This window comes from Anolis sagrei, chromosome 1, assembly GCF_037176765.1.
Source record: "Anolis sagrei isolate rAnoSag1 chromosome 1, rAnoSag1.mat, whole genome shotgun sequence".
NCBI classification, from domain to species: Eukaryota; Metazoa; Chordata; class Lepidosauria; order Squamata; family Dactyloidae; genus Anolis; species Anolis sagrei.
In genome coordinates, this window is record NC_090021.1 from 52,121,571 (window position 1) to 52,139,134 (window position 17,564).

The window sequence follows — 17,564 nt, forward strand, 5'->3', positions numbered from 1 at the left end:
GCTGCCATTTAAACCAAAAGTAATGTTACCATGTTTTAATACAACTTGAGAACTATTAAAATAAGCCCTCTAAGTGTGGAATGAGCACTGGATAGTGGCTTCAATTTCAGTGAATTTGCTTTGGATTTAAAGGAACTATTGAGGGTGATAGCCAAATTTTGCAAAGGGTTTGGCACCTTGGCTACCTTTTTTCAAATCCTTGGTAAAACCCAGAGTAGATTTATAGTCTCATTAACCTTGGAGCTGGCAGCCATCATTGTCTGAAGTCCTTCTCCTAAACTTTACGATTAGCTTGGCTTTTGTGTGTAAATGTGCACTGCCTGGTGCAATGTCAAAAGGATGCTTTTAATATTTTTGCAAGGTCATTTAGGTAGTGCAACAGAAAACATGTTGCTTAAAATGCAAGGGGGAAAAGCAACCTTCTTTGAATAGGTGCAAGGCTATCAAATCATGTTTACAAGCTTTCTTGTTGTTCATTATAACAACAGGGAGTCATTTGAATAACATCAGATTTTTAGGGTTAATTTCCATTCTAAATATAGGGTCGGGAATGGTGTGCCTGATCAAATGGTGCAGAAATTAATAGAAACAACTGGCTTTCATAACTGGCTTCTCTACATCTTACCATTTCCAGTGAAATGAGATATTCTAATTAGAGTTTGTCTTCTAAGAATAATGGCTGGAAGTAAGAGAAGCAGCAGAGAAGGTCAGCTATTTCAGACTGCTGTTGCTGATATAGAGGCTGCGATTTGAAAGGGCATTCATGTTTGTACATTCAATTAGGAACTGGAAAATGTTTTTCCACATAGTCTAACCACTAATGTAACAACTCTAACTAGAAGGGTCACCTGCAGAATAATTCTTCTCTGAACGGCATGAATTGTGGTATGAAATTGTTGGCAAATAGAGGTTTTTTTTTCTTTTTATAGATTTTCTGTAGGGCTGTGTGCATTTACTGTAGTGTTTCTATTTATGGGAGAGAACATACTAAGAATCTGAAAGAGAAATAAATTCATTTGTTTGTTCTTAAAAATAGATTTATTGTGTCCCACCTACAGGGGGCAGATATATCATATGCCTGCAATAAGAGAAGACCACACTCTGAGTTTGAGCACCCAGTGAGCCCAGTCTTCTGAAGGGCTCATTCAAGTATGAGATAGAAGCATCAATGTGTCAAGTTCAGGGCCTTTTTACACTACACAGTTACAGCATCCAGTAGATTGAATTTTGTAATTCAACTCTTGGATAATTATTTTAAGGAAAAAATATATGGAAAGCATAATCAATTACAATAATGTACAAAGATGGGAATGGAATATTAGGTGACATGCTATAACGTAATTTAAGAGATATCTGGGGCAGGGGGGAACGAAGAATCCCACCGCTGCCACCAGTATAATGCAATTTAGAGGTTGACCATGAGTTGAATATGTCAATGACCGATGTTGCTTGGTAGATATAACTGCCACCACCTCAGCTTCTATTGGCCTGAGGAACCAAAGGTGTGAATGTGTTGTAGGTAAGGTGTGTTTGAGCTCTTGATTCTTCTATTGCTTCTTCACTGGATGACTGGACTTTACAATGGGTTTGACAGACTTGGTTCTGAGGAGATTGATAGATTGAGGCATACACCAGTTAAAAGTGAACTAGAAAGGGTTTATTGAATTTTAAACAAACAGCTACTCATATAATGAGCGGTACAGAAGCGTAATTCAGTTGTAGAGACTTAGTTACTTAAACAAGTAGTTCCACTGACAGTAAAGCTTTCATCAACTGTGAGATTCCTAAAACACACTGCTCTATCTTTAGAAACAGTAACACTTGAGAACAGATCCCTATCTGTTTCTCCCACAGGGCAAATAAGCTCTCTTATACTTTTCCTCAGTATAAACAGACAGGTCTTTCTGTTACTGTTCCTATTAATACAGTAACCTTAGCCCTTGTCTGTCTGCTTATTCCCTATTCTAAAGGCTCACTTAAAACTTTCTTTCCATGTCAGATCCCTACTGTAACTTCCTATCTTAATATTTCATCCTTCTGTGTCTGATGTCAAGACACTTCTCTCTCTCTGTCAAAAGCTGACAGCTTATTTCCCTCTCTCAACCGACTCCTCCCCCAATTGCTATACCCAATCAGGAGTCGGCTTGACTCCTCCTCCTGTCTCTGCCTGCCTTCCAAGATGACAGCTACTGTCATGCAGGCTTCGGCCTTGTCGTCTTAAAGGTAGATTCCACTACACATGCCTATAGAAATGGAAACAAGTATTAGTGTCAATTTTGACTGACAATTTTAAACAAATGGATGCAGACATGTAACTGAGCAAACTTATGAAATTATTTTATGCTATTTCTACCCTGCCCATATTAGCCTAAAGGCGACTCAGGGTGGCGAACAGTCGGCACAATTCTATGCCATATATAAAATACATTAATAAAAAAAATCACATCACAATATATATAAAAGCATAAAAACAATGAACAATACAAATTTTAAAATTATGTCTTCATGTTCAGTCCTCATCCATTTTGTCGAATTAGCCATTCCTAGGTAATTTTCTGATTCAAGTTTGTCTGATTGTGCTGAGGCTCCAAAAGCTTGCCAGAAGAGCCAAGTTTTCAGTTTTTTGGAAAGGTCAGGAGGGAGGGGGCTGTTCTAATATCACTAGGCAGGGAGTTTCACAGCCGAGGGACCACCACAGAGAAAGCCCTGTCTCTTGTCCCCGACAGATGTGCTTGTGAAGCAGGCAGGATTGGGAGCAGGGCCTCCTCCAACGATCTCAAATTCCTGGTGGGTTCATAGGGAGAGATACATTTGAATCGATAAGCTGGGCCAGAACTGAAAAATGAAAAACAAGAAACTGAGAGAAACTAAACTTGATAGATTGCTCCATATCAAGTTCTATAATATAGAATTCAGAAAGGGGGGTGCATCTTATGTCTGCTATTTCTAGAATCTCACAGTCAGGATGGTGTTGAAGTTTCCAGTTAATAAGTTTTCCAAGCTCTGGAAGGGCCTATTTTACTTGGAAAAACCAGAGATGGGAACCTAGAGCATTTTGCTCACAAAATATATACTCAGTGACTCATGGTCTCTCTGAAGTTGTAAAAACATGGAAATATTAGTTACATGTCAAGACATAAAATAAGATTCTGGTAAGATAGTTCTTGAAGGCATAATATTAGACAATGTCAACATCACAGCATGTCAAGATGGACTGAAGCTCTAAAAGCAAAAGCCAGCACAGTCTTTTCAGAACCTGGATTGTATCAAAGACAGCTACAAAGGGAAGCATGCTGGATGACACAAACAGCACTAGAATGAAGAACAGATTGAAAAATCACTTAGAATTTAGAAAAGAGCAGAGGCTGTAATTTTATTGGTTCTTTTCTTGGAAGAAGAAGAAGAAGAAGATACATAAGGAGTACACAGCAAACAAGTATGCTGGCTTTTGTATTTGATCACATGTCAGACACTTCCCAAGTGTCTAGGACAGTGGTTCTCAACCTGGGGTCCCCAGATGTTTTTGGCCTACAACTACCAGAAATCCTAACAGCTGCTAAACTGGCGGGGATTTCTGGGAGTTGTAGGCCAAAAACATCTGCGGACCCCAGGTTGAGAACCACTGGTCTAGGACTGTGTGATATATCGGCAAATAATGTGTGCAGATCCGAGTAGGGTGGCCTTTTGCAGATGAGAGATGGTAATTTTGTTAGGACCAATTGTTTTTAAGTGCAGGCCAAGGTCTTTAGGTACTGCACCCAGTGTGCTGATCACCACTGGGACCACATTTACTGGCTTGTTGTTGTTGTTGTTGTTGTTATAACTCTGGCTTATAAATGTCATTTCCTAATTGGTTCTGTCATGAAAACAAGGGAAAAGTTTATTAAACTGCAAAAACGGTGCTTCGTGTGGGATGTCCTGCATCACATTTTACTATAGTTTTACAGTAAATATATCTCCATCAATTCAACATAGTTTGTGGCAGCCACAAAAACAAAGTTTCTGGAGTATGACAACTTCAAACAACTAAACAGGAAATAACACTTTTAAACCAGGAATGGGGGGGGGGGGTTATCAAATTTTGTTACATACTGCAATGAGTTACAAAAGCAATGCACTGAAGCTGCCCCAAAGAAGTTAATAAAGTTTCAATGCAACAAGCAAGAGTGCTTCCTTAAAGAATTGTTTAATCTAAGAACCTACTACAATGTATGCATCACTATGAAGGCAATGGAGAGACAAGTTTCTAAAGTGTATTGTCAATCACAAATAGATCAAAAGCATGACGTCAGCAAACTAACTGGTCAATTCATATCAATATGTGAAAGTAGCCCTTGGTCCTCATTGTCTTCTTAGGTTCACTTGCATGCAAAATTGCACCATCATCTGAAGAAATAGGTTTATATTCATAGCAGCTTATGTTAAAATAAACATACATTTGTCTTAGAGGTTCTGCCATGTTTCTTTTTTAAATTGTTCCCTTTTTCTACTTTTAGAGACAGGGAAAATTGTTCTATTTTGTCAGCTCTTAGAGGTACAACATCCCTATTCAGATTCAGAACCTAGACTCAGAAATCATTCCTTTTTTGGCTCTTTCAGTCTCCTGTTACAAGTCTCCATGTGGAGTTTCCCCTTTGCTTTTATTTTAGTGTCTTCACAACAGACTGAATCATCATATCTCTGATTTCAATCCACATTATACTTTGTCACACTTTTCAAATGACAGTATTTCTTGATCAGTCTTGGTAGGACCATTATATTTCTCCCTTATTCATGGAATTCAATCCTTTGAATTCAATATGCTTAGATTTTTTTTCAGTGGGCCTCTCTTATCCACACATCTTTCCCTTCCCTGTGTGGCAGCAAGCAGAAGAAAATAATTATAAAAATGTATTGAAAATGAATATAGGAAAACTTACCTTCTAATGCTGAACGAGGCAAAGGGAAATTCAATAGAGAAGTGATTTGTTCCTTAGATGAAACTGAATGTTGACTTAGCTTCATGGGTTAGGCTCAAGGAAGTTAAATATTAACTGGGACATGACATTTGGGAAACAATAGTAAGTAATATGTTTGTCGTCATGGCATTGCCAAAGGGAATGTTCTTGGCAGCCAGACAAGAACACCTGTGTACTAAAGTGATTGATCTAAGACTGGAACATCTAAAAGGTCAGATAGCGCCATCTCCTGGATGTAAATAGCAGGAAAGGTCAGATGCATTTTCTAAAGGAATCAATTCTAGTGAATTATGAGTATGGAAATAATTAAGATTTGAAACAATTAGAAGTACGTCATTGTAACACGTCATCGTGGTGTATGGCAAAAGGCAATACGTAAAGGCCTCTGTTAATGATTATAACTGTGTAAATGTCAAGGCAGTTCTACGCATGTCTGAACCAGTGGACTTCTGCTATAAATATTGTAACCTGACTGACTTCCAGTACGCTTCAGATATTGTTTCTGAGCGTCCTATCAACATTGATAGTAAATTTGCCTGGAATCAAATTGCTGTCTCCGTCTTTTTCCTGCTTGATTGTGCTCTAAATGATCTCGGGTAAAGTATGTGCCGCAACACCTGCATCCCACTTTAAACCTCATTCTATTTAACTTGCCCATTTTCTTTTACACTTTCTTCTTTCTCTGTTCATTTTCTATTCTGAATGTTCTTTCTCTTCCTTTTTCCCTGGGTCTTTATGTCCTTAGCTTTTACATTTGTTTTAAATGTGTGCTTGCTGTCATCATTCTATCAAACAAATATAACCCTCTCCCTAACAGTTCTGTGAATTTTAAAATCTTGTAGGGAGAGGAGGCGGAGTAGCCTTATATGTCAAAAACTCTTATGCTGCAGAAGAAATTCAAGACAGCAATCTGGGAAACCAGCTTGAAATCATCTGGATAAGAATCAAGGGAACTGGGACTCAAAAAGATGTCGTTGTAGGCGTCTACTACAGACCCCCAAGCCAGGTGGAAGATCTTGATGAAGTCTTCTGCCAACAGTTGACCAAACAGGCACAGAAAAGAGATGTAGTAGTCATGGGCGATTTCAACTATCCCGATATTTGCTGGAAAACAAACTCGGCCAAGAGTACAAGGTCCAACAAATTCCTCGCTTGCCTTGCAGACAATTTCATGGTCCAGAAGGTAGAAGAGGCAACAAGGGGATTGGCTACTCTTGATCTCATCCTAAAAAATGCGGAGGACCTGATCGATGCGGTCGAAGTGGTAGGATCCTTAGGGGCAAGTGACCATGTGCTCCTGCAATTTGAGGTACAAAGGAAGGCCGAAACTAAGACAAGTCAAACCCGCATTTTGGACTTTAGGAGAGCTGATTTCCAAAAAATGAAGGAAACGCTGAGCAGCATTCCGTGGACACAGATACTAAAAGACAAGGGAGCTACGGATGGATGGGAATTTCTCAAGAGTGAAATACTCAAGGCTCAATTGCAAACCATGCCAACAAAGAGAAAAAATAGGACAAGTGCAAAGAAGCCAGAATGGATGTCCAAAGAACTTCTAACTGTGCTAAGACACAAAAGAGACATGCACAAGAAGTGGAAAAAGGGAGAAATCACCAAAGAAGAATTCAAACAAATAGCCAACACCTGTAGGGAAAAGGTCCGCAAAGCTAAAGCAAAAAACAAGCTCAGACTTGCCAGGGACATTAAAAACAATAAAAAGGGCTTCTATTCTTATGTCAGTAGAAAAAGGAAAAACAAGGAGGCGATAGGACCTCTTCGAGGAGAAGATGGGGCAATGCTGACAGGGGACAGGGAAAAGGCAGAACTACTTAATGCCTTCTTTGCCTCGGTCTTCTCACAAAAAGAGAGTCTTCAACCTCAGCAAGATGGAGTGGATGAGGGATTGGAGGACATCCAACCCCAAATTGGGAAAGAAGTCGTCCAGGAATACCTGGCCACTCTTAATGAGTTCAAGTCCCCAGGGCCAGATCAACTACACCCAAGAGTACTGAAGGAACTAGCGGAAGTCATTTCGGAACCATTGGCAACCATCTTTGAGAGTTCTTGGAGAACGGGAGAAGTTCCAGCAGATTGGAGGAGGGCCAATGTGGTCCCAATCTTCAAGAAGGGAAAAAAGGAGGACCCAAACAACTACCGTCCGGTCAGCCTCACGTCGATACCGGGCAAGATTCTGGAAAAGATTGTTAAGGAAGCGGTCTGCAAACACTTAGAAACAAATGCGGTCATCGCTAATAGTCAACATGGATTTATCAAAAAGAAGTAATGCCAGACTAATCTGATCTCTTTCTTCGATAGAGCTACAAGCTGGGTAGATGCGGGGAATGCCGTGGATGTAGCGTACCTGGATTTCAGTAAGGCCTTCGACAAGGTCCCCCATGACCTTCTGGCAAGGAAACTAGTCCAATGTGGGCTAGGCAAAACTACGGTGAGGTGGATCTGTAATTGGTTAAGTGGACGAACACAGAGAGTGCTCACTAATGCTTCCTCTTCATCTTGGAAAGAAGTGACGAGCGGAGTGCCGCAGGGTTCCGTCCTGGGCCCGGTCCTGTTCAACATCTTTATTAATGACTTAGATGAAGGGCTAGAAGGCATGATCATCAAGTTTGCAGATGACACCAAATTGGGAGGGATAGCCAACAGTCCAGAGGACAGGAGCAGAATTCAAAACGATCTTGACAGATTAGAGAGATGGGCCAAAACTAACAAAATGAAGTTCAACAGTGACAAATGCAAGATACTCCACTTTGGCAGAAAAAATGAAATGCAAAGATACAGAATGGGGGACGCCTGGCTCGAGAGCAGTACGTGTGAAAAAGATCTTGGAGTCCTCGTGGACAACAAGTTAAACATGAGCCAACAATGTGATGTGGCAGCAAAAAAAGCCAATGGGATTTTGGCCTGCATCAATAGGAGCATAGTGTCTAGATCTAAGGAAGTAATGCTACCCCTCTATTCTGCTTTGGTTAGACCACATCTGGAATACTGTGTCCAATTCTGGGCACCACAATTCAAGAGAGATATTGACAAGCTGGAATGTGTCCAGAGGAGGGCGACTAAAATGATCAAGGGTCTGGAGAACAAGCCCTATGAGGAGCGGCTTGGGGAACTGGGCATGTTTAGCCTGAAGAAGAGAAGGCTGAGAGGAGATATGATAGCCATGTATAAATATGTGAGAGGAAGCCACAGGGAGGAGGGAGCAAGCTTGTTTTCTGCTTCCTTGGAGACTAGGACGCGGAACAATGGCTTCAAACTACAAGAGAGGAGATTCCATCTGAACATTAGGAAGAACTTCCTGACTGTGAGAGCCGTTCAGCAGTGGAACTCTCTGCCCCGGAGTGTGGTGGAGGCTCCTTCTTTGGAAGCTTTTAAGCAGAGGCTGGATGGCCATTTGTCAGGGGTGATTTGAATGCAATATTCCTGCTTCTTGGCAGGGGGTTGGACTGGATGGCCCATGAGGTCTCTTCCAACTCTTTGATTCTATGATTCTATTCTATGAAATATATTTTATGTTATAGATAGTTGTGTTTTTTTTTTCATTTTTAACTTTCATATACATTTTCATTCTAAGTTTTCTCGAGTCTCTTAAAAGATGTGTGAAATAGCAGACTTCTCTACCAATGAAACATTGGTCACAGATGTTGAAATGTAAATATTATGATTTCTTTATTTCCTGAGAACCTGAAACGTCTATAAACATTCCATGCTATCACATTAGCTCTGTTAAGATATGCTATTTCCATTTTTTTTGCTTCCAGGAAATGAAATGTGTTCTGGGCAAATGTGGCTTCAGGGTATATATATGCTTAACTTATCAAGCAGAAGGTAACTTTGTCTCAGATGTGGTTCTCTAGGAGAAGAGGTGCCCCCTGGCATGGACTGAGAACAACATTTGTAGATTTATATGTAGTACATTTGCTGAGGATCTAATATTTATAAACCTAGTATTATCCTGAAGCATTTTTTTTAGTTCAGAAATAATTCTCGGATGTCATTTTATGACAACACCACTACTATCACTGCCACATCTTTACTTCAAGATTCCTTGGCAGGATATTAAATTTGATTTTTTGAAAAAAATCTTTTTATGCCACCCTTTTCCTAAGGGATTCAAGGTTGCTTTTCACATCCTTATCACAACCTTGAATCTAAGTGAGTATTTGAAACTGGAAATCCATTGAAGTAATGCAGTTTGATTCTATTTTAAGTGTTATGACTTAATGATATGGAATAATGGGAATTGTAGTTTGACGCGGTCTTTAGTCTTTTCTGTCAAAGAGTGCTGGTGCCTCACTAAACTAGAACTTTGATGGTCCCATAGCATTGGGCCACGGCAATTAAAATAATGTTACATTACATTACTTTGACAGTGTTGATACACTCTTAGTCTCACATTTTAACTTATTTACCACATCTTGTAAGTATTTCTTTAATTAAAGTTTGCACATTGACCAAACTGATGTCCAAGTAACAATATCAGTAGTGCTGGAGGCTTCTATATCAACAGGACAGCGAGTTTTTCAGATTTTAATTCAGACTTTTAAGGTGCTCTTGAAACTGCTATTCCTAACTATATTCAGCACTGTGGACAGCTCCATCAAAGCAAACCATTGACATGGAGGCCACCAAGTGCTACCTTTACCTCATATTGATTCTGAATTAATCAACTTTTTCTGTAACACACAGGTGTATTACAATTGCAGAAATAGTTCCTGGTTGTAATGAAACAATTGACAGGCAGATAAATAGTTAATTTATTGTAACCTATTATCTATGTAGATGTGTAACATTTAAACGCCATGGGAAAAATGAATAAAAAATCTAGGAAGACATTTGACCTCAGCCAGTCTTTCTTGATCTTAAAATAAGATGCCTCTTATCTTTTATTTTATTTTTTTATGAGAAAATGGCTTGTTAAAGCCTCCTGTCTAAATTATACATTGAACTTAAATTAATAACTGGATTGTATTTTTTACAAACTATTTAAAACTTTTCAGATCAGCCTCTCATTTATAGAACCCAAGATTTAAATTGTGAGCATATGTTTTGATTTTTATGTAGTGAACCACCAGGACTGTGTGCCAAAATGAATACTTGATATTCTTAAGACTCTACATGGTTGAGAGATAATCCTAGCATATCAAATGTAAAATTGATTTGCATCAAAAAAGAAATAAAACAACCAGAATGTATAGCTAAAGCATTGAAAGCAAGGAAGAATCTTGCTTTGAATTACAACAGTGGGGTGATCTTGCTCAGACAAGCAGAACAATAAAAAACATAAACTTGTACAAAAGAATGCAAGAATACAATATGGGATGCAATGTGAAGTATGAAAAGAATGTTTGCTAATAACATTAAGCTCACAAATGAATAAATATATTGTCAAATAAATCAGAAACAAGAAACACCTAAGTAGGGGGCTAGACCATACTGACAAACTCCAGGTCCAAATGGAGTCAATGAGAGAGTTCTCTATTACTTACACGAAATATTCCTTTTCTTATAACAAAAATATATAGACTGGACTTAAGAGCAGTCTGTGCACTAGAAAACTAGAAAGCTGACCATGTAGCACCAGACTGTGATCAAGGAGGGATACAGAAAATGATAGTTTGGTCAGCACAGTGTCTGGATGAGAAGGAAATGATAGAGGCAAGAACTGAGGCCCTTCTTCTTTATCACCTCCTTCTATCTCTAAAATGGTCAATCTAACACATTAACAATTTAGCATAGATGGAGCCCAAGATTCTAACCTTTCTGAATAAAAGTCTGATGTCCCCTAAAATTTGATCCCCACCCCCGTTACTTCAACCTGAGTCCAACAACTTCCACAGGCCATGTTTCCAACTGAGACCAGTGCTTCCAGCATACTGACTGGATCTATCTATGGTGCCTCTTTGTCACAGGTTAGTTTGGCAACTCTGGTGCATACAGAAAGGAAATGTGTAGAGGTAAAACACTTGAGGAGGGAAGGTTGGATTCCAATTGCTTCTTTGCTATAGCACTCCATGTGACCTCCCTTTCTAAGGCTTAGACTCAGAGCCTCTGCAGGCCACACCAAAGCATTGTGAGGACCACATCCAGCCCCTGGGATACTACAGTATGACATCCTTATCCACAGATTTATTATCTATGGTTTCACTTACTAACACTCCAAAAACAAAATCCCTTGGAAGGGTTTATGGGCCTCTCTAGGTCTTTCACTATGATTCTTGGCCATGCCTATGACTCAAATATAATCAAAATACAGGGTTTGCTATTATCCACAATGTCAGGTATCTACAGGAGATCTTGGACTAGATCCCTTACAGGTTACTGTAATGTATTTTTTAAAAAGGAAAAATATCAAAGATAAAGGATAAATCTTACTGAAGAAAAATCAATATGGCTTCTGTAAAGTCCTGTCATATTTTTTCAAGTTCTTTGAGAAAGCAAATAATTTTTGAATAGGGAGTAATTTGGCAGATACTTGAGGGGGAGCGGCTTTCTTAAAAACCCTGAACAGACTTAACAGATATATATACTAAGAAGGAAATTTGTATGAAAAATAGCTTAGTTTGCATTTCCCTTTGTAATTATGCCCCAAAATAGGTCTGGCCTTTTTAAATAATGCACCAGTAAGGCCTTTTCGCGAACCACCATGAGAATTTCGGGGGGGGGGGGGGAGGGGGCTGAAGCCCCTCGAGCCCCCCCCCCCCCGGCTACATGCCTGTACTGCATAAGTCCACAAGCAAGCAGGTAAAACTAATACAAACTTAAACAGGAGTGCATGAACAGGAACACAAAAAAAATTCCAGGATATATTTAATCCAAAACCAAGGCTTGAATTGAACTAGGAATCGGAGAACGCAGACTTAGCTTCTTACTCTAACACATTGATACCTGAACTGCACTTATGGTAACATTCAATTTGTTGTTTAATAGACACCCATGAAAGCATTGTCTCCTGTGAATTTCCTCTACAACTTTCCCACGTACTCTCTCAGACCAACCTACACTATTATTGGCTCTGATTTGTAAACCAAGAGTTTTGTTGATCTCCGTACCTACAGGTGGTTTCTCCTGGGAACCCTCCTTGACTTGATTCCTTACCTGCTGTTGCTCCTTCTGGCTCCTCTGACTGGCCTTGAAGCCCTGCACTTTCTGAGCCAGTTTTTTTCACAGAGAGAGCCATCATTTCCCACACCTGAATTTCCCAGACTTGAGGGCCCATCACTTTGTGCCAGAGGAAAGCCCACAATACTCTCTAAACCATCAGTTAAGCCATCAGCTTCTACCTGATCTACAACAGAGATATTCACAGTTGTCCCACTATTGTTGGAGAGGGGCTGCACCTCTAAGCCTCTGTGAAAGTGGAGGGATGTCTGCAAATGGTAGAATCCAATGTTAACTGATGTGGTGGTAGCCACTAATTTGGTTTGATTTAAAAGGGTTCATGGAGGAGAGAACTATTCAATGAAAATATGTAATATGGTCTCTGTGAGTTTGCCAAGCAACATAAGTGCAAATTGATTTTTCTTAGGCACTTCATTCACTATGAGAATAAACTGCAGAACTGGATAATAGGGATGGGAAGAATGTTTATGCTCAGAATTAACAACTGTTAATTTTGTCAAGACTAAATCCCAATTTATGAATAGCCTTCCAAAACCTATGAAGATGAAGAATTACATCCCTATTGGACTGTCTTTTCACTGACTGAACAGAACTTTTCTTATGTTCTTTACTTCCAAGTCTACAGTTCCAAATGGTCAACTAGATAGAAAACCATATTGTGCAATTGTGATATTAGGCCGATGTTTCAGATTATATAATTAAAATTTCAGAATGATCTTTGAGTCTTTACCCAAAATAACTTGTGCCTATGATAAGCTTTTGCATCACATTCCTGCTACAATCCCCTTGGAATTGCAACATTTACTGTGTCATAGTCTCTCATTTCTCCCATTTAGAAACCGAATCTCCATTGATCCAGTTGCCAGAACATGCTCAGCTGCAGGTGTTATTAGCAGGGGAAGCTGTACAAGAATTGCTGAACTGTGAAAAGAGGTAGACATGCTGGCAGTAAGCTGTCCATAAACTACTACATGTCAAATACCCTTTCCTTCTTGCTGGTCTTTCTGTCTTTCTAGCTTGCTTAGCCTTGTTCAACCTTAGAAGTTTTACATTTTTAACACTTTGGAGAATTTGGAAACCCTGAAGGAGGAGGCTTCACAGCCCCTTCAAGAATGATAAATCTGAGCTTTGGCTCCAGCTTTATGTTTAGAGGAGATAAGGGAAATATAGCCAACCAGTGATTGAAGGTGGCACTCTAAGTTATAGATAAAATTAATGCTCCAAATGAGTGGGTTCCGGATCCATGATTTCTACTGACCATGAACTATCATAACCTGTAAATAAAATGCAGTAACATGAGTGCAGGTGCCCTGAAACATTCATGTGCACATCACTACCATTTAATAAAATGGGAACCGAACCACCAGAGGACAAGTGTAAAGTAGTCATCGAGTTTATTTATTTATTTATGTTTATTTAGTTTATATCCTGCCTTTCTCCCAACATAGGATCCAAAATGGAGAAGGTTCTATTCAATTTCCATCTAGGTTTCAGCTTTTACCTGGAGCTGTGCAACAAAAACATACACAGACACTTATTTATTCTCAGATTGTCACTGTGACTGTGCATTCTTTCAGTGGTGAAAAACATATGAGTCTGATTCATCCAGGTGTAGGAGAGAGATCAGTTTTATTTCTGATGAAATGCTTATTACCCCTTTCAGGCTGTGTAATAGCCTATATATCAAACTAATGGAAGAGTGGGATCATCACTATTGTTTCAATGCTTGACTTCCATGTATTGATTTGTTGTGTGCTCTGACAATTAAGGATGCAAGAATTTTGTTGAGGTAGAAATTCAGGGTGAAACTCTCAATTTGCAGTATCTTGCCTTGTTATAAAATGATGCTTCACAGGTTTGGAAGGCATGCAATGCATTCTGGGGAAATTAACTACATGCAAAACTACAAGACTGGCTAATAATGTGTACAACTGTGTATGTGTGTGTGGGAGGGGGGATAGAATATATATTAATGTAAGGGTAGAGAAGGAATGGCATCTGAACCTGTTTTGAGTCCTCTCTGTTGACTCTTAGATTTTATAGGTTTGCCTCTGAATGCCTGCTGTGACTTCTAAGGGTGCATCTACACTGACCATTTAATGCAGTTTCAAATCAATATTGAAGAAAGTGGTTTTTGTTGTACAGATTATTATATATGACATCCTGGAACTAGTTTGAGGCCCAGATGGTACACAAACCACAGAGCATTGATATATGTAAAGTGTTTTATTTTGCACACCTTTGTGGGTGCTATCTAGTTGCCATACTTTGAATCTAGCTTCAAACTGCATTAAATGGTCAGTGTCGATGGGACTGAGAGAGAGAGGAGTAGGTAGTATCTGTTGTATCCAATTCTCTTCCCCAATGATGGCTGCTTTACTTATATCTCATGTGTTATTTGGATTATATTTTGACGGGCATGGAGTTATAAAATCAACAATTTGTAAGCCACTCTAGGATCCTTTTTCAGCTGAATGATGGGATATAATTTAAACAAGTGAACTTCTTCAGATAGGGTGGATTGAAGCTTTATAGGATTTTTAAAGGAAGAGCATGCGGATAAGAAATGTTTATGTTTTGTTTATCCAGCCGTATTCTGAGCTCCTGGGCCTCTAGTTTAGTGGTGAACCAGTGATCAATTAGCTGTTAGATCTTTGCTCCCATCAGGCCCAGGCAACATGGCCAGTGTCCAAGGATGGTGTGACTAATAATCCAACAGCATTTGGATGATCAAAAGTTACTTTCCTCACTTCATCATCTCTATCTAATCAGGACATACTTCTGAGCAAATATGTACCAGCAAGATGTTAGGCTATTTTCCAAATTCCATGTGAATGATTCCAGTTCTCTGTATATTTATTTAACAGAAAGACCCAAATAACAGCAGTCTATATTAAGAATTTGAGATGGAAATATTTACATGCTCAGTGAGCTAGGGCTGGTCTCTAGGGATTAGGGTTAGGAGGGGGACAGCTGAAGCTACTTCAGCTTTGCTCTTTTTTGGGTTTCTTGGAGAAGGTCTATTTTGGAGCTTTGGTTTGTTTGGACTTATATTGAAAGCCTAGAACTGAGCTGGATTCAGTTTAGTTTTTTAGTGAAATTTAAATGGGGTGGTTTAGCTCATTTTTTGCAATGCTGAAGGACTATTTTGTTTTTACCACCCCCTCTCCAACAACTCTTAATTGCTCCTCACAGTAGAAATGAAGGCTCTTTGGAGTCTCACAGAAAGCCCATGGAAACAACTGACAATCCAACTATCATCACTTGGCAAAAACAACCCGAGTTAATCATCTGCCATTCTACATTCTCAGCTGCTTTTAACATTCTTCTCCCACTTTCCTCTTGTTTTCTCGGGTGAAGTCAGTTTCTGCCAATGAAATTTAACATGTAGAGATATTTTGCGTTCATTTGGCACAGCAGGAGGGAGAGAAGAAGACTTTAGGGATGGGAGTTTTGTCCTTCCTGACCTCCATTAAGCCTCCAGGATTTATTGACATGCACATCTACACTGCAGAATTAATGCACTTTGACATCACTTTAATGACCAAATATCAATGTAATGGGATCATGGGAGTTGTTTTTTGGGGAGGCATCTGTATTCTTTGTTAGAGAAGACAGACTTTGTAAAACTACAACTTCTATTATTATATAGCATTGAGCCTTGACAGTTGAAGTGGTGTCAAATTGCATTCATTCTATAGTGCAGATGTGCCCTTAACCATTAATTTTGTGTGTTCTTCCTCATGAATACATTTTGCTGTTTTGTTCTTGTCTGCAGCCATTTGACAATACTGTCACAAGGCTTGGCCACATGCGTTCTGGCTTTATCTATGAAATCATAGAATCATAGAATCAAAGAGTTGGAAAAGACCTCATGGGCCATCCAGTCCAACCCCCTGCCAAGAAGCAGGAATATTGCATTCAAATCACCCCTGACAGATGGCCATCCAGCCTCTGTTTAAAAGCTTCCAAAGAAGGAGCCTCCACCACACTCCGGGGCAGAGAGTTCCACTGCTGAATGGCTCTCACAGTCAGGAAGTTCTTCCTCATGTTCAGATGGAATCTCCTCTCTTGTAGTTTGAAGCCATTGTTCCGCGTCCTAGTCTCCAGGGAATCAGAAAACAAGCTTGCTCCCTCCTCCCTGTGGCTTCCTCTCACATATTTATACATGGCTATCATATCCCCTCTCAGCTATCATATCCCCTTTCAGCCGTCATATCCCCTCTCAGCCACAAATGTTGGAGGCTATTGAATTATGCTGTGAAACCTTGCTTTTATGAGCTTGATCACCTATCAGCATTTCTCAACCTGGGAGACAGGACCACTGGGGGGTCACGATGGGGCTGTCAGAGGGGTCATCAAAGACACAGTATTTTCTATTGGCCATGCAGGTTCTGTGTGAGAAGTTTCACCCAATTCTATCATTGGTGAGGTTCAGAATGCTCTTTGATTGTAGGTGAACTATAAATCCCAGCAACTACAACTCCCAAATGTCAAGGTCTGTTTTCTCCAAACTCCACCAGTGTTTACATTTGGGCATATTGAGCATGCCAATGTTGTTTTAGATCTATCATTGTTTGAGTCCACAGTTTTGTTTTGTTTTTATCGTGTCAGGAGGGCCTTGAGAAACTGCGTCACTTCTGGTATGAGAGAATTGGCCATCTGCAAGGAAGTTGCCCAGGGGACGCCCAGATGATTTGATGTTTTTATCATCCTTGTGGGAGGCTTCTCTCATGTCCCCGCATGAGGAGCTGGAGCTGATAGGGGGAGCTCATCCGCCTCTCCTAAGTGAACTACAACACCAAAACTCAAGGTTGATGCCCACCAAACCCTTCCAGTATTTTCTCTTGGTCTTGGGGGTTCTGTGTGCCAAGTTTGGTTCAATTCCATTGTTGGTGGAGTTCCAAATGCTCCTTGATTGTAGATTAACTCTAAATCCCAGCAACTACAACTTCCAAATGACAAAATCAATAAATCGAGTATTTGTGCCAAATTTGGTCCTGTGAATGAAAATACATCCTGCATATCAGATATTTACATTACAATTCATAACAGTAGCAAAATTACAGTTGTGAAGTAGCAACAAAAATAATTTTATGGTTGGGGGTCACCACAACATGAGGAACTGTATTAAGGTGTTGCGGCATTAGGCAGGTTGAGAAACACTGACTTAAGTAATGTGGGAGGAGGAATGCCAGGCAACCTTCACAAACTACATCAAAGTTTCTAAAATGTTGAAATAACACAAAGTGAACAGCTCTTGACCATCTTATAAAAGGGAGAGCAGCAGAACCAGTAACAAAGTAAACCCAGAAGGTTAGCAATGTGGGTATGTTGCTGCAAAACCAAGAATCTTCTGGTGCCTGGCGAATGTATCATGGCTGAAAGGACTGTCTCCTACAGTCCCCATAAATAGATAATACTGGCTGCATATAGTTGGGGGACGGCATTCTGAATGGTGAAGTCACA